The sequence below is a fragment of the Suncus etruscus genome, chromosome 8, assembly GCF_024139225.1.
Source record: "Suncus etruscus isolate mSunEtr1 chromosome 8, mSunEtr1.pri.cur, whole genome shotgun sequence".
In the NCBI taxonomy this organism is placed as follows: domain Eukaryota; kingdom Metazoa; phylum Chordata; class Mammalia; order Eulipotyphla; family Soricidae; genus Suncus; species Suncus etruscus.
This window is the reverse complement of record NC_064855.1, coordinates 44,097,223-44,124,480: the sequence shown is the minus strand read 5'-3', so window position 1 is coordinate 44,124,480 and position 27,258 is coordinate 44,097,223. Positions and strand designations below refer to the sequence as shown.

The 27,258-nt window shown below is 37.5% G+C and overlaps 1 protein-coding gene and 1 non-coding gene across 3 annotated transcripts in view; one reads left to right on the top strand and one right to left on the bottom strand.

The window, feature by feature from the left end:
* MTUS2 (microtubule associated scaffold protein 2) overlaps positions 1–27,258 on the bottom strand; it is a 584,178-nt gene that overhangs the window by 518,584 nt on the left and 38,336 nt on the right. For both annotated transcript variants that reach the window (XM_049778747.1, XM_049778748.1), the window contains exon 2: positions 7,988–8,158. The gene's annotated coding sequence lies outside the window, so the exon portion shown is untranslated. The remainder of the gene's footprint in view (positions 1–7,987; positions 8,159–27,258) is intronic.
* On the top strand, positions 19,438–19,544 carry LOC126017164 (U6 spliceosomal RNA). The gene has a single exon (XR_007498823.1). It is a non-coding gene; the product is annotated as a U6 spliceosomal RNA (small nuclear RNA).

The following is a 27,258-nucleotide window of genomic DNA, read 5'->3' as shown; positions in this document are numbered from 1 at the left end:
TTTTTTATTACTCTTCTCCTTAACCACTCAGATAGCAGGCAAATACTCTAATTGTTGCCTCACAGATAAATAAGCCATGCACTGATAGATGAAAGGTTTAATCAAAAATAATACCATACATCACTGTTCAAGTGAAGTCGGAACTCAAGTGGCCCAAAGTTTCAGTCTATTACATAGGATTTTTGAAGGAATTCCATGCCTGGAAGCCCTCAGGAAGTACTTCTGACTCTTCCTGCCAATTATATAGCTGTTACTATCTCAAACATATGATATAGTATTCCCTCACCCTCTACCCACAAAACTTTCAATCCATTATTCCAGAATTCCCTTCTATTCGCTCCTGCTTGTCAAGACTCCAACTAGTTACTGAGAGATACAAAAGTATGGCATGCCTTCCCTGACTACCTTAGCCTAATGTCTTGTATCTCTTATTACCTTATAAAATTACTCAAATAATGAACCACACTGCACAGATACATTGCTGATAAAAATGTTAATTACATTTTCTTTTGTCATCTCCCTCATGTCATCTTTTTTTCCTGGACCTCAAATAGATTCAAATTCAATGAGAGCAGAAAAAAAAAATGATCCTGAATGGCACTGTCTGACAGAATTTACTTTAATGATCAGGAATTTTCATGATCTATACTATCTGAATAAACAGCCACTAGTATTGTGGTTAACAAGCACTGAAATACGCATCTAGGGTCACTAAAGAAATGTTTTATGGAAATTCACCTTAATCAAACAGAAGATTTTATATGTTCTAGAGTAGATACTGTAGGGTTGACACAAACCCAACACTTCTCTGTGACTTCCACAGAGCCTCATATAGAAATGTGTAGACAAATAACACTAATTGTAAAGAATCAAACAGTCACTTTCATGGAAGAGAACAAGCAATATTTTATTTTCTGGGCCACACCTGTTTGATGCTCAGGGGTTACTCCTGGCTAAGTGCTCAGAAATTGCCCCTGGCTTGGGGGGACCATATGGGATGCCGGGGGATCGAACCACGGTCCTTCCTTGGCTAGTGCTTGCAAGGCAGACACCTTACCTCTAGCGCCACCTCGCCAGCCTCAGAACAAGTAATATTTTTACTTTATTTAAAGAAAATGTGTCATATAGTTGACATAGTTGATCATAATACATTTGTTTCAGGTAAGTGAGAGGAAAGTTCCTTTAAAAAATAGAATATAGGGCCCAGAGAGATAGCACAGCAGTGTTTGCCTTGCAAGCAGCCGATCCAGGACCAAAGGTGGTTGGTTCGAATCCCGGTGTCCAATATGGTCCCCCGTGCCTGCCAGGAGCTATTTCTGAGCAGACAGCCAAGAGTAACCCCTGAGCACCACCGGGTGTGGCCCAAAAACCAAAAAAAAAAAAAAATAGAATATAGGGGCCAGAGCAATGGCGCAAGCCATAAGGCATCTGCCTTGTGCACGCTAGCCTAGGGCAGACTTGTTCAATCCCCTGGCATCCCATACAGTCCCCCAAGGCAGGAGAGATTTCTGAGCACATAGCCAGGAGCAAAGTTATTTTAAAAAAATGGAAAAAAAAGAAAAATACAAAGGAAGATTTTTTTTTAAACTAAAAAAAAGAAGTACAGTGGTAAGCAGATTATTTTATGTCCAATGAAGTCATTAACACAATGGAAGAAAACCTGTTTGATAAGCTCCTGCTTTAACTGTCCTTTCTGTTATTTCATTTTTTTTTCCTGAGGTTTAAGTGATCTCATCTACACATTGGCATCTAAATTGGTTTGTTCCTATAGGGATACAGCATCAGACAAATGAATTGTCCAGAAATTCAAAACACTATTGCTGATATTGCAGCTTTTGCCATGGTTACATACCCGAAGTTTGGTCAGATTGGTGTCTCTGAAGAGAATTGTAGAGGAGTGGGGAGATAGGGCCATAGGTGACAGCTGCAGCAGGTGGGGTTTGGCAGGGTGGGGTTTTGGCCCACTCTCTCCTTTCCAGATGACTAGCTTTCAGCTGCATGGCTGATGTACCAATAATTTTTCACAACCTGATTTACATCTTTTCTGAGAAAAAAAGAGTTAGTCTATTGTGCTGGCCCAGTGTGATCATGGCAACTGTGCTTTGACAAACAAAAATTTAAGGACACAAATTTGATTAAGTATCTACTAAATTTCCTTACCACTTAAATTATCCCTGGCAGACATACACTATTTAGTAGCATTATTTAATTTAAAAAAAAGTTGAATTCTAGCAATATGAATTAACACTGGAGAATTATGTGGTTCTAAATTTAAGATACCTAGCAATAATTTTTAGGTTACAGAATTCATCAATATATCTGTCAATTCATTATAATATACTTTAAGGAGAAAAGCCAAATAGTACTCATGAAATATTGTACTAGAGTACAATAGCAGCCTCAGCCAACAGCTGCTCTGATATATTTTAAAACATCTGTGTGTAGATCTGGAAGCCCATGAACAATGTATTAAAAGAATTCCACTAAATTTCATAGCTGGGAAGTAGAAACACATAGCTGGGATCACCACATATAAGAATATGGGCTTCTTTCTCCTTCCTACCTTTGCCCTTTTAAATATGAAGTGATATTTGTCCACCAGGCCTGCTTTTGGAAAGCTGTCACACTTCTCTTAATCTTTCTCTTCTTAACTACTTTGCCTTGGTATGTACTTCCTTTATTGCTACAGAACTGCAACTGCAGGACCCGGAGAGATAGCACAGTGGTGTTTGCCTTGCAAGCAGCCGAATCAGGACCAAAGGTGGTTGGTTCGAATCCCGGTGTCCCAAATGGTCCCCCGTGCCTGCCAGGAGCTACTTCTTAGCAGACAGCCAGGAGTAACCCCTGAGCAACACCGGGTGTGGCCCAAAAACCAAAAACCAAAAAACAAAACAAACAAACAAAAAAAACAGAACTGCAACTGCAACCCTCAAAGTGATATTATAAATTTGTTAGACTTACAAGTACATATGCATTTAAAAAGTAAGCAAGCAGATTGTTTAGAGAGTTAGTACAGCAGGTAGGGTGCTTACCTTGCATGCAGCCAACCAGAGTTTGAATCTTGGCACTACATAGATTTCCCTAAGCCCTTTCAAGAGTGATCCTGGAGCACAGAGTCAGGAATAAGGTCCGAGTATCACTAGATATCTCCCACAAGCAATCAAAGCTATTAAAAGACCCAAATGCTCTAAGTTTTTCTATAGAATTTCCCTACTACTATGATTTGTCACACAATCTGACCTCAATTTTCAGCCTTGCCTCCCACCAAAAAAAAAAAAAATTCCTTGATACAGCCTCAAAAAAGGAAAGGCGCAGCATATCTGTCTTAACCACATGCTCTCAAAACCTCCATTATACTTTTACAAGTATTTCCTGTGATTTGACTATATGAATCATCTCAGGCTGCCATAACAATCACAAACCAAATGGCTCTAATAACAGAAATATATTTTCTCACAGCTCAGAGGTCAAGAAGTTAGAGCTGGAAGTACAAGAATGGTGCTAAGAATTCTTAACCTATCAGACAGCCTCCTACTCCTGTATTCTCAAAGAAGAGACAAAACAAGAACAAAGTTCTTTGCTGTACCTTTTATAAATGCACTAGCCCTACCATGAGGACTATATCAATGACATCATCTAATGTCATTCCAAATTACATTCCAGATTACATTCCAAAACCAACCTCCAACAATGATTTGGAGTGGGTACGGATTCAACAGGCAATTTGGGGGAGGGCATAGAGTTAAGTCCATAAAGGAAAGTAATGAAGAAAGAAGCTAAACTACACTACCAAGACTGTCAGACCCCAAGGAGTCAAATAATAAATGCCTAAAAGTTCCCAACAACAACATATTTATCCTATGTACTTATGGGTTATCTCTAATAGAAAAAATGAGACTTATCTGCTAGACATGCAAAATTACAAGTCTTTATTAAAGTAAAGATATCTTTCTGCATCTTAGCTTTACAATATAGTTTTTCAAGTATGCATATTTTCAAAAATGGCAGAAACTAAGCTTCACAATTAAAGAAAAGAAATAATTATAATCATGTTCTATTCATATGAAAAGTCTGTTTAACCTGTCTTCTCATTTAGCCAGCTGTAGATTTAAAAACCATTTAAGGAATATTTCAAAACTCAGAATTTCTCCCTGTTGGTTCTAAAATCTGAGCTTCCTGGGGAGCACAGTATCTGTTCCCAGAGTCCAAAAACAGCTATGAAATTACTCATTAACAAAAAACTTAGAAATGCTACCAGGATATTAAATCCTGGTAAAAAACAGACAGAATGAACTCATTCAGAACACACTAGTAGCTCTAGGCCTCTTGGAACCACGGATCAGAATAGTTGATCAATAGCTTTGTCTTTAGTTCCCAATAAGAGATTATCAATCTTATTCATCCTGGTTATTTTCTATAAAAATCTGCCCTTTGGTACTTTCTATATTAAACTATAGTAAAAGAATCCAAAAAACATCTTCAAAGCCATGCAACCATGAATAAAATCTTTCTGCTTCTGCTGTTCCTTCCTGTACAGTGTTAACTTTTTTGGGAGGGGGTGGGTGTTAATAAAAACATTTTAAGAGAATGTAGAATTCAAGTTATTGCTCTTATTTTTTTTAACTTTATTGATTAATTGGTTTCTAGGCCACACCCTGCAGCACCCAGGGGTTACTCCTGACTCTGCACCCAGAAATCACCCCTGGCAGACTTGAGGACCATATGTGATGCCTAGAACCTGGGTCCTTCCCAGGTCAGCTACATGCAAAGCAAATGCCCTACCGCTGTGCTATCTCTTTGGCCCCTCTTGCTTTCATTTTGATTACATTTCTTGTTAACTGTGCCACCTTGGATTGATCAATGAGACCCTTTAAGTGCTATATTTTCATCATAAAAAATAGCAATTATATATGAAGCCACCAGTTGACTTTTTAAGCAGCTTTCATAACTGTGTCTGTGTGTCTGTGTGTCTGTGTCTGTGTCTGTGTGTGTGTGTGTGTGCGTGCGTGCGTGCGTGCGTGCGTGTGTGTGTGTGTGTGTGTGTGTGTGTGTGTGTGGTCACTTTTGACTTTTACTACATCTCTACATATGCTAAAAATTTCAGTGGCTCTCACTACCTAAAGAAGAAAATCCAAAGCTTTTGATTGGGCATTTAAGAACATCCAGAACAGAAAGGGATGTAGCTCACCAGTAGGTCACTTGCCTTCCATTAGGGAGGTCCTGAGTTTGAATCCCAGCAGTAGAAAAAAAAAAGGGGTGAGACAGAATGGGAGGCAGGGAGGGAGAGTGAGAGAGTGGAAGGGAGGGAGGAAGGGAGGGAAAGTGGAAGACTGGGAGGGAGGGAGGGAGGGAGGGAGGGAGGGAGGGAGGGAAGGAGGGAGGGAGGGAGGGAAAGTGGGAGCTGGGAGGGAGGGAAGGAGGGAGAGTGGGAGGGAGGGGGAAGGAGGAAAGAAAGGAGAGTGGGAAAATGAGAGGGAGAGAAGGAGGAAGGGAGGGAGATTCAGAGAATGGGAGGGAGGAAAGGAAGGAGAGAGGGAAAGAGAGTGGGAGAGTTAGAGGGAAGGAGGGAGGAATTATCCAGTGTGACTGCATAGGCAGCTGGATGTGAGAAAGTACAGGCTAGAGGTGAGGTTTTGCTATTTTTCATTTATTTGGTCTTCTTTCAGAGCACCACACCTGTTATCTTGTGATAAGTTACCACTCACAAAAATCATCATTATTTGGGGCCTAGGAGTCACACTCAGCATCATTCAGGCCTTTTTTTCTGGTTCTATGATCAGTTATCACTCCTGGAATTGCCAAACTGTCAGCTGAACACAAGGCAAGTACCTTAACCCTGTACTATCTCTGCAGCCCCAAATTTCTATATTGTATTTTTTAAATGTCTTCCAGTTCCAGCTAATATTGATTCTGCTTTTCTTGGATGTTCATTGTCTTGTTGTTGTTGTTGTTGTGTGTTTTTTAAGTGCAATCTGCTGTGTACTATCAAATTTGAAAGGTAATGGATAATATACTGAGAACTATGCAGCCAGGTCCTCTGGCAAAAGCAACCACCAGTAACAGTTTTCCAAGACTTCTACAAATGAATGTTACTGGCTCTTAATGGAGGTACTAAGCTGTATCCACTTAAACCTGCAATTTTGCATCTGAAAATAGATGCTGAATGCTTTCAGGCTCCAAGTGCTTGGTTAATGAAAACTTAGTTAATACTGGCAAACATCTAGTCTACATATCCTAAGACAAATCTTTTCTCTCATCACTTCTTCCCATGTAAATGGATAATATTAGAGACAGGCCAGGCAGGCTAGAGAGAGCAAACAAATTGTAAAGATAAAAAAAGAGAGGAGACCTCCTGGGAGAGACAGGAGAGCTGTCTTTAATTATGTAAAGAACCTTAATGAAGAAGCAAGATAAGAGTTGGTCCATGTGATGTCAAAGAGTAAACCAGAATCACTGGGAAGAAGCCATAGGGTTCTTCCAAAAGGCAGGCTTGTACAAAGGCTCCCCAGCTATCAGAATGGAATGGAATCCTCATTAGGAAAGACTCAGATACAAAACAGTCTGAGACTAGATGACTAGATATGATTCCACAGAGCCAAAAAAATTCTACTACCTCACTAGAAGAATTTGACTTAATTTTATCTGACATAAAAATTAGTGAATGATTAAATATGGTAACATTTATTAGAAAAGCAGCAAAATTAGCAATAATGATTAGTATTTTGGACAAGTTACAATGTTATGAGTATGTTAAACTCATGCAAAATATTTTTCTTTATAAAAATTTATTCTCATTGCAAGGAATAATAGTATAGCAGCTAGGGTAAGTACTGTGCATGTATCAATCTATGTTCAATCCCAGTATTTCATTTATGTCTCCCAAGCCTGCCAGGAGTGATCTGAGTGTAAATGATGGAATAAGTCCTGAGTGCCTCCAGGTATAGCCCAAAAATATACGAAAAAAATTTTACTGAAAAAGAATATGTTGTATAGATGACCTCAAAACAAAACCCTGAAATGAAAATGTGGACAAACTTAGCAAAGAATCTAAGTAATACCACTGAGTATCCCTTGGTCCTGTAGCCCCTCACCCCAACCTCATCCAATCCCAAGACAAAAGAACAGATATGCCTTCTCACTCAAACTCCACTTAAGAGAAGAAAACACAAAACTACATTAATGGAGAACTTCGATGAAGGTATATTAGCATCAATTTGCTATTTGCTATTTTTTTTAAAATATTCATATCTTTCTTACTTCTTAATTAAGTACAAAAATAGTCAGACTAACAACTTAGAACATATTTGAGGATAAGGGTCTTCCTTTCTTTTCCAAGAGGAAAAAACTCCACTCTTTCTTATTAATTGCATATTCGTTTTTCCCCCTTGATATTCTTTTTTCCTTTTATTTAAACACCATGATTACAAAGTTTTTAATTATTGAGTTTCAGGCTTACAATTTTAGACCACTTTTCCCCATGAACATTTCCCACCACCAATCTCTGGTTTCCCTCCCATTCCACCTCCTGCCTGCTCTGGGGCAGGTGAAATACTTATTTCTAGTCTGCCTCCTCGCCCTATAAATAAAGCATTGGTCTATGGTTAATACTATTTGTAAAAAACACTGAAAAGAAAATAACATAAAAATTCGAAAACAACGGGGCCAGAGAGATAGCATGGAGGTAAGGCGTTTGCCTTCCATGCAGAAGGTTCAGTGAGTTCAAATCCCGGCATCCCATATGGTCCCCTAAGCCTGCCAGGAGCAATTTCTGAGCATAGAGCCAGGAGTAATCCCTGAGCACTGTGACCCAAAAACCAAAAAAAAAAAAAAAAAAAAATTCTGAAAACAAGACCCCACCAAGTTCAATGTTATAACAACTTGAGCAACTCTACAACAGAGGAGTAACTACCTAATAACTAGGCAACTCACCCATCACCTTGTGATGGCTTTGCTATATATTAGAAAATCAGAAATAATGAACATGTACCTTCCTGGTTCTGGCACTGAGAGGAAATGCAACTGCACACTTGAGCTGAATGATTCCAGGGTAGACATGTCTTCCTTCCATCATCTTTGCAAGTCAAAGTGAACACCTAAACCCCTTTAACTATATCCTCCTGAATGAAGTTGGATTCTCTTCTTTTTGGCTTCTAGTCAGCTGTACAGAATAGAGAAAACATAAAGATTAACCTATTCCCCAACCAAGACGCAAGAACAAATGAACAATGAGCCTGTCACCTTCATCATCACAAAAGAATTTTTTACAAAATTAGAATAAATGGATTATGTGAAGCAGCCTCAGTAAATGCTAATTACTTTCAAGCACATTATTGGTTATTAGACTTTACTATAAATTGTTTTTCAACCTCCTTCGGGGAGGTTAAATTTAGTATTCAATTTTATGTTTTTTTCTTTAATTAACCTTTCTAAAGTGTGTTTTTTTTTCTCTTACTTTTCACTCAATACATCAACTATGAATTTTTATTTGGGGGCCACACCCGATGACGTTCAGGAGTTACTCCTGCTGTGTGCCAGAAATCGCCCCTGGGCTTGGAGGACCATATAGGGTCCTGGGGATCAAACCCAGGTCTGTCCTGGGTCAGCACATGCCAGGCAAACACACTACTGCTGTGCTACCGCATCCAGCCCCCAACAATGGAATTTAAAATGTAATTGATAAGACCTTAAAACATTTCAGTTATAATAACTGCAAAGAAGAAATCTCTCTCAATATACCTTTGATTTCCAAGTTTCATAACAGCTATATATTCAGATATACAAAACAGTAAAAATATTGACAGGATATTCTGAGTAAAAGGGTCCAAAATGGATAGCAGATAGATTTTTTATTTGTTAAGACTCATTTTGCATTAGACAGAACTCATTACATTTGTCACCTTTCATTGTTCTATTTGAAAAAATTCTATGGAACTAGAGATATACTAGTTAAGGTGCCTGTCTTGCATGTGACCTACTTCTGCTTTGATTCTCTGTACCACACAGTTTCCCTGAGCACTGGCTACTTATAGCCTGATATTCCTGAGCAATGTTAGAGAGGCCCAGAAATTCTCAGTAACACAGATCTCAAGCAACACCAAATCCTCAGGCTCTCATATGAATGACTAGCCTGGATGACTGGAAACCACTTGGACAGGGGCCTTTGACCTCCTGAGCTCCGCCTCTCATTTTTTCATCAGGGTTTCAACATCTATTTATTTATTTTCATTGCTGCTCACAAAACAAGCATTAGTTCTAAATTGATATAACTTTAAATCTCAACACTACTTAAAGCACACAAGGGAAATAAAGTCTAGAAGATTTCAATCCATTAAGAACATGAATAGCTACATAATAGTCATAATAAAAGTTAATATTGTTAACAGAGAAAGTAAGAGTGTTTCTAAGGATCACAGAATTAATCCTTTTTGTCACAGAAGACAGGGAGAGAATTTGGAAAGGTTGGCAATGATAGAAACAGAGTTTGAGTCAAAGGGTAAAAAAACAGGACAAAACAGGACAACCAAGTGTCCCGCCTCTGTGCTTAAGGGAAAAGTGATAAAGGCACATTGCAGAGGTTCGGTGTGCTTTATATCAATTTGTTCTACTTTCAGGGTGTGCATACAGAGATAAAAGAACTCTGGTGGTCCAGGAGTGGAAAACAGTCCCATGTTGATAGATGAACCCATAGAAAAGAAGAACTTAATGGTGTCTTCAAGTAAAGATCCTGGGATAGAGCCAGATCTTTCCCCACTCTGAGCTTGTAGTCACCCTACTACTTCTGCTTTTGTTACTGTGCACATGAAGATCAACCCAACCAAGGCCATGGAACATAAACCCACCTTTTAGAGTTTAGGCCAAATCAACCCTTCCTTTTGTTTCCACATTACAGAAGCCTCAGACCATAGGCTTAAAAACTTCTTATTGCAGGGCTTAACCCTGAACCCATTTCCTCAGAGATCTGTAGGTAGCAGAGAGCCAGGAGTAAGTCCTGATACACAACTGGGTGTGGTTCGGGTCCTACAAAAGAATGTTAAATTCTTTTTTTTTATATCTTTATTTAAACACTTTGATTACAAACATGATTGTAGTTGGGTTTCAGTCTTATAAAGAACACTCCCCTTCACCAGTGTAAACAGAATGTTAAATTTCTCACTGTCACAACTAGTCGTCTAGTCTTCTACTCTGGCTGCTCTGGACACAGGTCCAGAAGACCTATTAGTTCATAGTCAAGATTAAAACTTTGTTGGCAATGTTTCCAATGGTTTCAATCCAGTCATAATTATGTCATCCCCCTTTGATAATTTCTTATTCTCTAAAAAATAAAAATAAAACCCTTAAACCTTAAACATACTAGTCTTTAACTCAAGCCCCATCCTGGCTTATGCCTATCACTGGATATCCTGATTTCTATACCTTGTGTCACTCCAAAACTGAGTGACTTCCCAGTACTCTATCCTAGCAAAAAGCCTACCATTGTCAGGTGTCTGTGAGGTTCCCTGTGAATGAATGGTCTATTCAAATATTTCAAACTGTTCAAAATATCCTAATTAACCTTACATTCTAAACTGTGTTTTTCCATAGCTCTTTCAACTAATTTTATGATTTTCCTTAAATCTGGGTCTAATTTGTCTGTTATGCCTATAATAAATTAAAACACAACAAATATATAGGTCAAATCAATAGATATTTATCTATTCCCTAAAATGTAATATTTAACAATTTAAACACAGTGATTCATTCACATATATACTGTCACTACCTGTTTATAAACCAGGTCTATTCAAAGCACAAGAAAAACAAAAGTAGTTATGACTTATATATTCTGGCTGAAGAGTATAAGAATAAAGCATTTGATTTGCACATTTGCACACAGTTGACCCTAATTTGATTTCCAGCACCACATATGGAGTGATCACCAGAGTAATCTCTGAGCAGAGGCTATAACTAAACCTTATCATATTTCCTTTTTCTTCCTGAAGGCACAGCAGCCTAAAATTACATCTGAACTATCCAACATAAAGTCACCCCAGCTCCCACAACTAATTTGTATAAATAATCATGAGCAGCTAACTTTTCTAAGGTAAGACTAGGAGCATTCTTTGAACTGAAGTAGGCAAGCAGAATTCCCCTTTCCTACCCAAAAGAATAGTAATCCACAACCAACCATAATAATCCCTCTCATAGAAATGGCCCAGTCCGGGCCGGTGAGGTGGCACTAGAGGTAAGGTGTCTGCCTTGCAAGTGCTAAGCCAAGGAACTGACCGCGGTTCGATCCCCCGGTGTCCCATATGGTCCCCCCAAGCCAGGGGCGATTTCCAAGAGCATAGCCAGGTGTAATCCCTGAGCATCAAACGGGTGTGGCCCAAAAAAACAAACAAACAAACAAAAAAAGAAATGGCCCAGCTCCACAACTGACCCTCATTAAGCTGCTATAGAATATATCAATCCAGCTTCATTACTCTGGACTGTGCTGCCACATATATGCCTTGTTACGACAACTCCACATTTCATAGTACATGTGAGCCAGTATGATCATAGCAAATCTTTTAGGGAAAGTTGCAGAGAAGACACCAAACGCTTCTATGAAATGAAAACAATAATACAGAAAGCTCAATTAACACTAACACCCTAGTAAATCCTTAGAAAATGATTTTAGAAACACCTAGATAAAACAATGATGACAATTTACCTTTATTGATCTCCACTTTATTGATCTAACTTTTGATAATTTATTTGCCTTTTTTGTAAAAAATTATATGAAGTAAAATTTTTGTGTCTACTAAAGCGGCAGGGCTGGGGTGGATAAGTGGGAAACTGGAGACACTGGTGGAGAAAACGTAAATCTGGTGAATGAGATTGGTTGTTGCCAATATTTAATCCCTGAAACTGCATTATGAACAAGTTGCAATCATGGTATTATATAACATTTATATAAAAATTTAAACATTTTAAAAAATAAATAAGCCCCTAAGACTACTAGATGTGGCCACAGAAAAAATTAAATGCTGAAGTATTCTTGAGCCAAAACTTCCTCTTAGCACACTTCCTTGCATCCTTGACAGTCACACAGCCAAATAGTTCAGGTACCTATGTGCTATACAACCTGAGGGAAGTACTGACTGTTTACAGACTTTCAAAACTCTATTTTGAAGAATGTAACACCTCCTGAAATAAAGCAGTAGCATGAGTACAGATTTCAATAAATGCAGAAAATTAATATCATCTCATTTCCTTTACCTTTATCCACAAAAGAAAAACACTAGTAATACTGTCTTTCTTTCTTTTGAGCCACCTGGTATAGTTCAGTTGCAGGACCATTTTTCAATATAACTGAATATAAAAGTCTGTCTTCTCACCAAATTTTGTCACTTTTTATCAGATGATATATTAAAAAACAGAACCAATGAAAAGCAAAGCAAGTAAAATGTGGATAAGACTAAAAAGCTGCTATACAGAAAAGTTACTTATTTGTCCATTAATTTTTGAGTTTTTTTATTTATATTTAATAATAATAAATAAACTTTCCCAAAAAATGTATCTGAGTTAAAAATTTTGTTATAAAATACATTGATCTTAAGTATTTAAATATTTTATTTCTTGAAATATTTGAATTTTGTGAGAGTGTCTCTCACCTAAATGGTAGCATGGGATCTAGTAGTGTTATCAGATGCTAGTCTTTGTGTTCCACTTCACAAAATGCAAGCTATAAACAACAAATTTTTTTAATGATTCAATTGATTCATCTACTGTTATCTTTCATAAATATTCAGAAATAAATCTTTCTAAATTTATTCTGATCTTGATAAAATATAATTTTTCTCATTAGCCTTAAGTAAAATGCAGATAGGAAAATAATGAGCAGAACAAAGATAAATAAGATTTCAATTTCACCATGCTTCTTTGCTATTGTTTTAGAATTTACTATGAGTAAGCATTGTGAACAAAGGTTTCTTTACTAAATCATCTTATTAACCCAAAATCCTGAACAGAATAGGAGAAAATGTAGGTAAATAATGTTTCACGCAAAAATCCTGAACAGAAACAAAGGTTTCTTTACTAAATCATCTTATTAACCCAAAATCCTGAACAGAATAGGAGAAATGTAGGTAAAATAATGTTTCAGCAAAAATTTCCTAAATAATTCATGAAATAAAGAATGGATATTTTCAATAGTTAAATTTATTTTTTTCCAAATATTGTAATTTACTTTTTGTTTTGGGGCCACACCCAGAGACACTCATTAGTTATTCCTAACTCTGCACTCAGAAATCACTTCCTGGCCAACCATATGAGATGATGGGAAATCAGGGAACCATATGGGATGTTGGGGATCAAAACTCAGGTCGGCCAAGAGCAAAGGCAAACCACCTTATCTGCTGTGCACTGGCCCCAAATATTGTACATTTCTGAGATTCACTTCTTTGTCTCAATCCCATAATCTAATACATTATGATCTGCCAATATTTAAACTACTTCATTATTGTATTCTTATAACCATTTGCCTCTACTGTTATGTTCTCCTCTCCTTAGTCTACTGAGCACTGAATATAAACATACATATTTATGCCAGTAATGCAACCTTGTATTGACATTAACTGAGCATTTAATACTAATAGCAAAGTTTTGGTTCTCTGCTGTTTGACCTGAAGCACAGCAGACCGTTATGGGCCTTCTTTCAGCTGTCCTGCTGCCGGGGATTTGATCCTCTCCTGCCATCTTTCCCTGATGGCTCCTTCCTTCGAGTGAGGCAGTCCCACCCAAAGACAGTGGATCTGGTCTCTGTTGTTTGACCTTAAGCACGGCAGCCATTTTGGGTCCTCTCTCAGCTGTCTTGCAGCCAAGGATTTGATTCTTCTCCGCCATCATCCCCTGGGGGCTCTTCTCTTCAGAGGTGAGCAGTCCTGCGACAAAGGGTGAAGCTAGAGGAGTGCAGCCGTAAAGCAAACGCACATCTTCTAGCCTATGAACACCACCAATACATGTAAAAAATCCACACTACAAGGGTGACAATAGGGAAGCAATGCAGGCCAAGACCAGGTATAAAGAATGAAGATGGCAGCTCTGATGACCCGAAATTGCCAATCATCTAGTTAGTCTCTCAGATAAGGAGTTTAGAGAATAAATATGTAGGGTGTTCATAGAACTCAAAGAAAGCTTAAATTGAGTTGAACAGAACACAAATAAGAGTCAAGAGGATATCAAGATAAAAATCAGAAAACTCCAAACTGAAATAACAGGTCTGAAAAACTCAATAGATGAAATGAAAACTTCAATGAAAAGCCTCTCCAAAAGGGTAACAGCAGGTTGTGGATAGAACCAGAGAGCTGGAAGACAAGATGCATAAAAACTCCATACAGCAGAAGAGATTGGAAAAGAGCCTTAAAGCAAATGATCAGACAATGGAAAAAAGAATGTGAACAGAAGAAAATAGAAGCCTTTAATAAACTCAACAGAAACCAGTATAAGAATCATTGGAGTCCCAAAAATCCAGGAAGAAAGTCTCAAGAAAAAAATCAAAGGTCAAGGACATCACTGCAGAGAAACTTCCAGAGCTATAGGCTGCATGCAACCAAATCCTGCATGCCTGAAGAGTACCAGCTAAAAGAGGACCCAAGAAAAACACATCGGGGGGCCGGCGAGATGGCGCTAGAGGTACAAAGCACTAGCCAAAAAAGGACCGTGGTTCGTTCCCTGGTGTCCCATATGGTCCCCCCAAGCCAGGGGCAATTTCTGAGCCATTAGCCAGGAGTAACCCCTGAGCATCAAATGGGTGTGACAAAAAAAAAAAAAAGAAGGAAGGAAGGAAGGAAGGAAGGAAGGAAGGAAGAAGGAAGGAAGGAAGGAAGGAAGAAGGAAGGTAAGGAAGGAAGGAAGGAAGGAAGGAAGGAAGGAAGGAAGGAAGGAAGGAAGGAAGAGAAGGAAGGAAGAAAGAAAGAAAGAAAGAAAGAAAGAAAGAAAGAAAGAAAGAAAGAAAGAAAGAAAGAAAAGAAAGAAAGAAAGAAAGAAAGAAAGAAAGAAAGAAAGAAAGAAAGAAAGAAAGAAAGAAAGAAAGAAAGAAAGAAAGAAAGAGAAGGGAGGAAGAGAGAAAGAAAGAGAAAGAAGGGAGGAAGAGAGAAAGAAAGAGAAAGAAGGGAGGAAGAGAGAAAGAAAGAAAAAGAAAGAAACAAAGAATTGTTAAAGAAATCAACAGTAAGAACTTTTCAGAGTTGAGAATTTTAGGCACAGAGATCCTAGAGACCTGAAAAGAAAGAAAGAAAGAAAGAAAGAAAGAAAGAAAGAAAGAAAGAAAGAAAGAAAGAAAGAAAGAAAGAAAGAAAGAAAGAAAGAAAGAAAGAAAGAAAGAGAGAGAGAGAGAGAGAGAGAGAGAGAGAGAGAGAGAGAAAGAAAGAAAAGAAAGAAAGAAAGAAAAGAAAGAAAGAAAGGAAAGAAAGAAAGAAAGAAGAAAGAAAGAAAGAAAGAAAGAAAGAAGAAAGAAAGAAAGGAAAGAAAGAAAGAAGAGAAAGAAGAAGAAAGAGAAAGAAAGAAAGAAGAAAGAAAAAGAAAGAAAAATACATCCTAGTCACAATGTCGAATCCCACAGACAGGGATAGAATACTAAGAGAAGCAAGAACAAAAAGGGAAATTACATTCAAAGAAGCATCCTTCAGATTTACACAGACCTGTCACAAGAAACCCCTCAAGGCCAGAGGCAGTGTTGGGACCATAGTGACAAAAACTCAATAAAATGAAATGCTTTGCTTAGATATTGCACTCAGCCAGACTCACATTCAGGTTTGAAAAAAAGTATACATAGCTTCAAGGATAAAGAACAGCTCAGAAACTTTACAGACTCAAAACCAGCCTTAAAAAGAAAGACTGAAAGGTCTACTTAAGACAAGACTGGCCAACAGGCACATCAAACTTCTACACAATAGATGGCACTAAATCCTATGACAATTATCTCTCTCAAAGTCAATGGACTGTTAAGAGACACAGAGTGGCTAACTGGATCAAAAAGCTGAATCCAACCTTCTGCTGCCTACAAGTAATACCAAAGCTTTTATTACATTTGGGGGGGGGAGCGGGTTTGGGGCCACACCTGGCTGTGCTCAGGTGTTTACTCCTGGCTCTGTACTCAGAAATCACTCCGGCAAGCTCAGAGATCCTGGCAGACTGGAATGTCTGGAATCACACTTGGATCCATCCCAGATTGGCCTCTTGCAAGGCAAATGGCCTACTGTTGTGCCTATCTCTCTGGTCCCTATTATCACATTTAGAAAACTAATTACTTAGCTTCAGTTTCCAACCTCTTTAGGTCATCAATAGATTTCTTCCTTCACTTCTTCCTTCTTTATTTCCATATTTTTTCTTTCTTCCTTCATTTTACCCTTTGTCAATAAAAATATTTTAAAGTCTACCTAAAACATTCTGAGCAACATGTCCTTTCAATAAACTATTCATGTCTCTCAAATTTGCCGTAATAATATCTCCAGAATATATTCAAACAAGAAGTCACCAGTTCAAATTTCCAACATCACCATTTTATACTTATTAGTGCACAAAATAATAAAGTCTGAAAAAATCCATGATATTCACTAAAATAACTATCTAAGTACATATTAATAAATGGTATCAGACCTATCCCATACCTCAATACCACAATCATACATTTTGGTTCTAAATTTTGGAACTTTAGTTGAGATTAATAATACAGAGAAACAGGGGCCGGGCTGGTGGCGCAAAGAGGTAAGGTGCCTGCCTTGCCTGCGCTAGCCTTGGACGGACCGCGGTTCGATCCCCCGGCGTCCCATATGGTCCCCAAGCAGGAGCGACTTCTGAGCGCATAGCCAGGAGTAACCCCTGGAGCGTTACCGGGGTGTGGCCCAAAAACCAAAAAAAAAAAAAAAAATAATACAGAGAAACAGTAAAGTAGGGTAAGGCAAAAAAAGAAAGGTATTAAATACCTTTACTATATATAGTTCAACTATTCCCCCACTGTTTTCAGTAATAATCTGCACAGAGAAACAGAAAAGTAGAGTGAGACAAGAAGAAAATTTTAAAATAATAGTTCATCTATTCCCCATAGATTCCAAAATACTCTAGAGAAAAGTTTTCTTATTTGAATTTTTCTATCACACAATTTAAATAAATAAAACATATTATTTTTAAATGATAGAGTTCAATATTCAAATATGGAATTTTATTTAAGTATTTTATCAATAGAATAAAGGTCACCCAAAAATGTGTTTGATCTTCATGTTTATCTTTATCTTTCAGAGTTACAAAACAATTCTCTTTACCCACAGTCATATTCAAATGATTAAGTAAATTTTAAATGAAACAATAACAATCTCTTCAACAAATGGAGTTAGAACAATTGGATAATTAGGTGTAAGAAATTAAAGGCTGATCCATATCTCACATCTTACACAGAAGTCAATTCAAAGTGGATTAAAGACCTTGAGATTAGACCCAAATCCATAAAGTTCATTGATGAAAACAAAGGCAAAACACTCCAAGACTTAGACCTCACAAGAAGACTTCGATGAGAGGATGCTCAATGGCAAAAGCTATAGCATCAAACCTTAAATAAATGGGACAACATCAAACTAAAAAGTTTCTGTATGGCAAAAAAAAAAAAAAAAAAAACAAAGGCTAACTAAATAGGATAAAATATTTGCAATCAACACATCAGTTAAAGGTTTGATATCTAGGATATACAAAGTACCCACAAAGGTTAACTCCACAAAACCCAAAAACCCTATCAAAAAGGGGGATAGATGAACAGATAGATCAACATTTCTCTGAGGAAGACCAAAAGATGGCCTACAGACAAATGGAAAAGTTTTCATCATTACTTATCCTTAGGGAAATCCAAATCAAAACAACAATGAGATATCAGCTTACCACCAGTGAGGATGGCACATATAAAAAATACTGGGAACAATCTCTGTTGGCGAGAATGTGGTGAGAAACTCTCATTCATGCTGATGAAAATGCTTCCTGAATCGGCCCTATGGAAAAAAGTATGGAAGGTTCTCACTAAATTCAAAATTGAACTGCCATATGAACCAGCAATCCTAACCCTTTAAGTATCTAGGTCAGAAAAATATTCGTCCAAAAGAATATATGCATGCTATTCATTGCAACACTCAATACAAAGCTAACGACTTGGAATCAACCTAGAAGTCCAACAACAGAAGAGTGGATCATGAAGATGTGGTGTGTGTGTGTGTATACACACACACAATGGAATACTACATATTGTATATGTACATATGTATATAGTATTGTATATATGTATATATTGTATATATATATGTATTGTATTATGTATATATATACAATGGAATACTAACTACATAGCTGTAAGGAATGATGCAGTCATGCAATTTGCAGCAATATAGATGAAACTAGATAATATTATATTAATGAAGTAAGCCAGAAAAAATAAATTATAGAATATCTCATATGTGGTTTTAGAATAACTTCATGAAGAAACACAATGGTCTAATGGTAGTTGTCTCGAAAACCATTAACACCAAAGTATAGTGAGAAGAGAAGGAATTGAGTGAAAAAGAAGAAACACAAAAGTTTATATCTTTTATACTTCAAAGATAGCTTCAGCAACAATACAGCTGTTTAGGTTGAGCAGGTATCCAATCAACAACTCTATAAAAATCTATAATAATGTTCTAATGCTTTTATCCACAGAAACAGATGTAGAATGCATTTGGAAGCCATGGAGTCCCACTACATTGCTCACTATAAACAGTTTTAGTGTCTTGAGTTAAATATGTCTATAATAACTCTTTAAACTTTTGATTAACAGTGGTTCTTGGAAAAATGAGTTGTATGCCCTATTTTGCATGACAGTGCTATATTAGACTCCAAATACAGTGCTCATTTTGATAATGTCCTAGATAAAAAATTATAATGTATTTATTTTGCTTTTGATTATGTCTGCTAATAAATCTAATGTTTATGCACGCAGATACCATTGGAATAGGCAGCTGCATGCCATAGACTCTTGTTACAGTGCTCAGTCATTGAGTATGTTTTCACAATTTATTTTTAATTCAAGCTAGTTTACTATTATATCAGAATGCCCATGTTTTCAGTTTGCTTTCATAAAAGGAACCTAAATACTTAAGACCTGTTAAATGATACTTCATGTTTTAGACTCCTTTTACAGTGCTTATTACCATACTGCTTAATATTCTAGACTTGAAAATTATGATTGTTTTAAAAAATGATCTAGTGCGGGGCCGGGCAGTGGCGCTAGAGGTAAGGTGCCTGCCTTGCCTGCGCTAGCCTTGGACGGACCTCGGTTCGATCCCCCGGTGTCCTATATGGTCCCCCAAGTCAGGAGCGACTTCTGAGCGCATAGCCAGGAGTAACCCCTGAGCGTCACCGGGTGGTGGCCCAAAAACCACAAAAAAAAAAAAAAATGATCTAGTGGCTCACTTTGGCAGCACACATACTAAATTGAAGCAATACAGAGAAAATTTGCATCGCCCCTGTGCAAGGAGGTCATGCAAATTCCTGAAGCGTTCTATATTTAAAAATAAAATGATCTATGTACAATCTAACCCAAAGAATCCTTTCTTCAGCAAAGTTTACCCCCTCACCAATGATAATTTGCCTAAGAATTGAAATAACCTTTCCATCTGATTTGCAGCTCTGTATTTAGCACTTTGACCTGGATCCTCCTGATTTTTCCAACTGCAACTATGGATTGATCTTCATTGTCTGTCTATATGTGTGTGTTCATCCTGTGTGTGGTGGACACTTCTATGTCTAATGGTCTGTATCATTTTGTATATAATGCCTGTCTATGTTGTATATAGTTCTTCCCCTGTTATATATGATCCTTCCTTTCTCCCCTCTCCTGCTTACCCACTTTACAAATCCTTTTCTACCTCTTCTCTCTCTCCCCTTGATCTGTTTTTTCTTTTTATTAACCCTTTTACCCTCAGTTCTTTTTTTCCTTTGTTTGTTTGTTGGTTTGTTTTTTGGGGGGCCCATACCCGTTTGATGCTCAGGGGTAACTCCTGGCTAAGCATTCAGAAATTGCCCCTGGCTTGGGGGGACCATGTGGGACGCCGGGGGATTAAACCGTCGTCCCTTCCTTGGCTAGCGCTTGCAAGGCAGACACCTTAACCTCTAGCGCCACCTCACCGGCCCCCTACTCTCAGTTCTTAACCTCCTCAGGAAATGGAAAGTTCCTCCCCAACCAGATGCTAGCAGGCTTCCAAAGTAAAAGGACAGCAACCCAGCCCGCCTTGCCTTCGCCCTAGAAGAAGCTGCCACAAAGTTGTTACTGATTTGCTCTCTACAGCTCCTTTTCTTCCCACCTCCCTTCTCTGTGGACTGTTACTCACTACGAGATTTGGCTTTTGAGAACCCTCAGTTCGAAGACATTTCCTGTTCTGCGACTGTTGCGAGCCCTTTTTCAGACTCCACAAAACCATGTCGTAAGCTAAAGCTGTGCTCCATATGTTATCCCCCTCCCCCAACTATTTCAAAAGACTTAAAGGGAACATGTATATCTCCTTTAGATATTTCTTTAGATATATTTCCCTTAATAGGTATAATTCTTATTGTGTATTTCCTTACTTAGATGTAGTTTTCCCTTACCTTTTCTGCATTTATTTAGTAAGAATTCAAGTAGACACGTTTTCTCTTGGCTTCCAAGTTCATGTTAGAACTTGGGATTGCTTAGCTTGTTATTTTTACCCTTTTATGCACCAGCCCTAACATCTGGCATTGTTCCTTTTTGCATAAGCTCATTAAAATGGAGAAATCTTACATAAAAAAGTTCTTTATTAATATGGATAGGAACACATAAAATTTTATATAGCAGGGGAGCCTTTCACCCCTGAACATTTGTCACAGTGACTTGACTAGGTTTCAGTCAATCAGACATCAGCCGTTCACCCCTGACCCTTGGATTCCATCTTTGGAACTGGCATGGTTTTCTGCACCAGCACCAGAAATCAAACTTTCACCCTAATCCCTGGCACCAACTTGCTCAGACTGGGTTCAGATAACACCCTGATGACTTGGAAATAACAACAACTTGCCTTCAAGTTTCCCTGCATTGTGACCTAATGGTGAGATGAAACAAGATGTTCTAAGACACCCTATTCAACATAGGATATGTGCAACAACCAAGCTCTCTAATTACAGAAGCCTGACTATCTCAATCTTGATTGAGGAGAACTTCTCCTGAGACCATGAAGAAAGACTTTGAGGTTAGACAACTCAGTATGCCAGGAGCCAGTAGTTGGTCTTAAGATACAATGCTTCTATGGGTAAGGCCACCATTTTTAGGCAAAAGATTTTTCCTTTATATTTTCCCAACTTTTGCTCTGCCTATGCAACAACAAAAACAAAAAATATATGCCACCACTCTATCTTTTCATCTTTTAGATAAGGGATCCCATTTTTTCATAGAACTTTGGCACATAGATTACTCTGTTTTACCTCAATATTTCTGCATTTTTCTTTTTAAAAAAAAAGAAGAAGAAATAAAGAAAGGATGGGGGTCAGGGACCAAGTGGTCTCAGGTGCATTGGTGGGTTATAAAAAAAGGGACATAATTAAAATATCCAAGTCCAAGTAAATAACTATAGACTCAAGGTACCCAAACTATAACAATCTAAGCTTAAAATGGCCCAGTTATCCTGTATAGGCCAGAGGGGCATAGAGGGAAGGTCATATAGGATGCACTCTGGGAACATTGCTAGAGGGAGGTTGATACTGGTGGTGAGAATGACCCTGATTCACTGTATATCTGAAATCCAACTATGAAGGATTGGTAAATTACAATGGTTTCAATAAAATAAATCTTTTTTCTAAAAAAAAGTTTCTGTTTTGTCAGGTACTGTTTTTGCCTTCCTGCCAACATCTAAGAATTATGAGGAAAACTAGAGCATCCTGCACATACCCCAAGTGATAGAATGGGGACACTGAAAAATCCTGGCCATCATCCAGCCCAGTGCTTCTCATACTCTGTCATGAAATAAAGTTTCCCATCAGCCTGTGGAGAAAGGAGGAGGACAGTGGGAAGGTGGAGAGAAAGAGGAAGATAGAGATAGAGAAGCACAAGAAGAGAGGGAGGGAAAGAAAGGACATATAGGTAATTCTTAATAAAACTAGATTTATTTCATATTTAAAGGATTGGCAGTTTGAAATAATAGTGTTCCTAATTATTCTGAAATTAAAATATCCTTTATGTGTTTCTCTATAGGCAACAGACATTACAGCGGGATGACAATGAGAATAGCTGCTTATGGCTTTTTATTGGCCTATTGAACAAATTTAAAATTCTGATTATTTTTCTAAACTATATCTCATTTCTGAAGTTTAAAAATATATTATTTTCATATAAAACCTGAGTCCTACTAAAAGAAAAACAAATACAAAGAAAAATAGAAGTAGTAGCAAAGTGAATGGAAGGAATTCCCTGGAGAGGTAGAACCCAAAACAACAGTACAGCTCTGGGAGAATTAGTTTCAACACTGTTCCTCCTACAGCTCTAACCCAGAACAAAGAGAACACTTACTAAAATGTTGGTATAAATGAGCAGGAAACCACCATGCTATCTTTGATTACCATATCATCAGATGACTCTAAGAGAGAAAAATCACTTTAAAATTTCAAGTCAAAAAATCAGAGATGAAGTTATCACACAGAGTACTATCAAGATAATGTAACAAATGACACTATGATATAGTAGCCTGCATTCTGACTGAAGGAGACTCACTGCATATTCAAAACTAACTAGACTTTATTAAGGGTGTGAATATTGCCTTCCTGACACTCTTAAAGCATCCCTGTAATACTTCTATTTCTATTTCAGAAAGATATACCATACAAACAAAAAGTGCTCTAAAATCCTTAGGAGTAGGTTAGAATATTATGTCATTCTTTAATTCTTTTTGTTGATCTTTTTGGAGTTTCTTTCAAGGTTTGCAGAATCAAGAAATCCTGTCCTATGACTTCCAAGTGTCTGGAGTCTTCTAAGATCCTGGAGTCTTGAGTAAACAATATGCATCTTACTCATGACAACTGTGCAAAGTTCTGCACTGATCATCTCCAGGGACCTTGGACAAAGAAAAGAAGCAGCAATCATCCATCTCTGTGGCAAAACCTACAGTATGGAACGCAGGAAACATGAACTTGATGAACATGACCGACTCATCCTGCTGAAGGAAGATATCCTGTGAACTCACAATCCTTTTCTCAGAGAACATGCCCCTTCTCTGCTAGCTGCCACGTCCATTGCTCTTTGCTTTGTTATTGAAGGAGACCAATTGCACAATTAACAGATCAAATGATTATGGCAAACAGTATAGAATTCTCAGGAAATTAAAAATAGAGCTGCCAAGGCATAAAAACATTAATTCAAATGACATGTATACATCATTATTCATTATAGCATTTATGACAATAGCTAGAGCATGGACTCAACCCAGATGTCCAACGACAGATAAATAAATAATGAAGGTGTAGTACATATATAAAGTGGAATATTATGCAGTTACAAGGATGGATGAAATCATGCAATAAGCTGCAACTTGGATGGAACTGGAAGATATGAAGTCAAAAGAAAACAGAAAATACAGATGATCTCACTTATTTGTGGTATATAGAATAATAGGACAGTGTAACACAAAGCATCAAAGGCAGAAAAGATAAGAAAATCAATGGTAAAACTGACTGAAAGGTTTTTTGATGTTCAAATGACATATATAGCTCCAAAATACCAAATCTGACATATAGCACTGTTCTAGAAATTTTCACCTTTGCACAATTGCTCAATATAACTACCACTCCTTATATTTAAAAAATATTTTAATATTCAGTTCTATAGGTGAAATTTTTGGTATATGTAACCTCAAATAATCAGAACCATGATCAAGTTTTATTTAGCAACAATAAATATAGAACTATTTGCTGAATATGAAAGGGGAAAGTTCAGAAGTAAACATTTTGTCATTCTTGGCAACTGTCTTACATTTTTTCCCCATCATTCTGCCTTGCTCCATCTGTCATGTGCCACTGAAATAGAGCTCTGATTTAAGACTTGAACTTAGGTTTTATGTGCATGCAGGGATTTAAGATTATTTCTGTAATTAAACATTTGATCAGGTAGCAGGGGGAGGCGATTTCATTCTAATCTGTTCTTATTCCAATTACTGTACTTTAAATGCTTTACCTACACTATGAAATTCATTTTACAATTTCAGTCAATTCTCAGGTATTAAAAGTATAATTTAAAGAACCAGAGTATAACTTTAAGAGGCAGGTATTGAGAGATCAGGGAGATAGACAGTACAGGACCTAAGATGAATGTCCAAAACTAAGGGCTCAAGCTCAATACTATAGTCTCCTGCGCACCTATGAGGAAGCTTAAACACTTCCCAGCATCAAAAGGCCTAAGCATAACCAATCCTCAGGGATAAAAATCACAAGATCTAGCCCCAGAAGCCCTGGTACCACTTTGGTCGTCCCAAAATGAGAAGTTAACTAAATAAAATGCATATGTGCAAATCATATATAGAAGAATATCCTTGGATCAAATAAGACAGAAACAAACTTAATAATAGTTCTCAACCCAAAATACGAACTAAACCCATCAACAAGAATAAAAATCATATCTACTTTGCCTAAGAAAAATATTTTGCAACCATTCTTAATATAAAATTGTCTTTAAATTTTAATTGTGGGGCCCGGAGAGATAGCACAGCGGCGTTTGCCTTGCAAGCAGCCGATCAAGGACCAAAGGTGGTTGGTTCAAATCCCGGTGTCCCATATGGTCCCCCGTGCCTGCCAGGAGCTATTTCTGAGCAGACAGCCAGGAGTAACCCCTGAGCACCGCTGGGTGTGGCCCAAAAACAAACAACAACAACAAAAAAAAGAAATTTAATTGTGAAGAGTTCATAAGAAGTCTCAGGTTTAACTTTAAACATTTTTTACAATAAATTTTAAAGTGAACTGGAAGTCAAGCATCATTCAATTTAGTATTTCAATCCAGACTATTTCCAGATCCACAGAAGAAACCAACGAAAGCCATAGGCCAAGAAGAAGGAGGCCACGTTACTCTTTGTTGCAATCACCTCTTACCTGCACAGGTGAAAAGATTCGTGATCACCAATTTTTTCATAACCAGGAACAAGCTGTCCCCTCATCTCTGACCTAGTCATCTCATTTCCACTGAGAGATCATGTGAGAGAACTTCAATTCAGGTGAGCTGTGGTAGAATTCACAGTTGAATTGACAAAGGATTGAAACAAGGGACGAGTGCAGCAAACAGCAGTTTCCACCTCCATCAGGCACAAAGCGCAACAGTCACATATGCCTTTGCAGCCAGGCAAGCATCTTCTTGCTAATTAGCATTGGAACCAGCAAGCTGGGAAGCACTAAAATGCAATCCTCATGAAAAATTGAACACACCATCAGCAGCTGCCCCCTCCCATGTTTACACAGGTCCCTTTGAAACCAAAGCAAGAACGCTCAAAATGTTGCACACCATTTTGAAAGGAAAAAAGAAAGCAGGAATCCAAACTATGCAGGGTTTTCCAAACAACTGCTTCAGAGAGTTTGTTTTCAATCTTATTTTCAAAAAAAAGCATCTTGATTTGTTCATCAAGTGAAATCATAAGAAGAAAGCAATCACAAAGCATTGAATAGCCATTGAACATTCAAATATCTATCACTGTAGTATAGCCTATCCTCCCTAGAATGTCTCTCTGGGGAAAATCTGAGTCTTTTCCCAGGATACTACTTTGTGAGCACTGGCCCAATCAAAAGGCCAGTGCTAAGAGGAATCCCCTAGAAATACTACAATCTATCTTGAGGTTCAGGAGATGCCACCATCTGCCAGTTCCCTGAATGTTACACAGCACAAGGTGTATTTTCTCCCCTGAAAATATGAAGTTCACAGTGAGTTCTTGGTTCTGAAACCATTTGTATAACGAATTCTCAATTTCTTATTATCAGATACTTACAGAGGAAGGAATCATAAAGCCATGCTTGGAAGAACAAATGACTGAGAACAGTGTGGCAATTTTCCAATTTACAACGATAACTTTTGTTTTGTTTTGTTTTGTTTTTTGTTTTGGTTTCTTGGGCCACAACTGGTGATGGTTACTCCTAGCTATATGGTCAGAAATCACTCCTGGCTTGGGAAACCATATGGGCCATCGAGAGATCAAACTGTAGTTCATCCTAAGTTAAGCCATGAGCAAGGCAAACACCCTACCACTTGTGCCACTGCTCCATCCCCACAATAATGACTTTGTAATAGCCAGACAATTCATAAATTTAATTTGACTCTGACATTTGAATGAGGGCCTGACCCATAATACTGGGGAAATGTGCATAGCCAGAAAGAAAACAGAATGAATTGGCTTCATTTTAATGTCATGAGCAATGGTTCCAGAGTAAACTGTAGACAAATTTTAATACTACTTGTTATAAATGCTATCTTAAGGCCAGAGTGACAATGTCGCACATAAGGTGCATTTTGCCAACCTGTGTTCAACCCCTAATAGCCTATATGGTCACCTGAGCCCACCAGAAGTCATCTTGAAGCACAGAGTAAAAAATAAGCCTTGGGTACACATAAGTGTGGCCTCAAAATGAAGGAGCAGAAAAGGAAGAAGATGATGGTGATTAAAAGGAGGAGAGGAGAAGGTAGAAAAAAGAGGGAGAGGAGAAAGAAAGAAAGAAAGAAAGAAAGAAAGAAAGAAAGAAAGAAAGAAGGAAGGAAGGAAGGAAGGAAGGAAGGAAGGAAGGAAGGAAGGAAGGAAGGAAGGAAGGAAGAGAAGGAAAGAAAGAAAGAAAGAAAGAAAGAAAGAAAGAAAGAAAGAAAGAAAGAAAAGAAAGAAAGAAAGAAAGAAAGAAGAAAGAAAGAAAGAAAGAAAGAAAGAAGAAAGAAAGAAAGAAAGAAAGAAAGAAAGAAAGAAAGAAAGAAAGAAAGAAAAGAAAGAAAGAAAGAAAGAAAGAAAGAAAGAAAGAAAGAAGAAGAAAGAAAGAAAGAAAGAAAGAAAGAAAGAAAGAAAGAAAGAAAGAAAGAAAGAAAGAAAGAAAGAAAGAAAGAAAGAAAGAAAGAAAGAAAGAAAGAAAGAAAGAAAGAAAGAAAGAAAGAAAGAAAGAAAGAAAGAAAGAAAGAAAGAAAGAAAGAAAGAAAGAAAGAAAGAAAGAAAGAAAGAAAGAAAGAAAGAAAGAAAGAAAGAAAGAAAGAAAAGAAAAAAGAGAAAAGAAAAA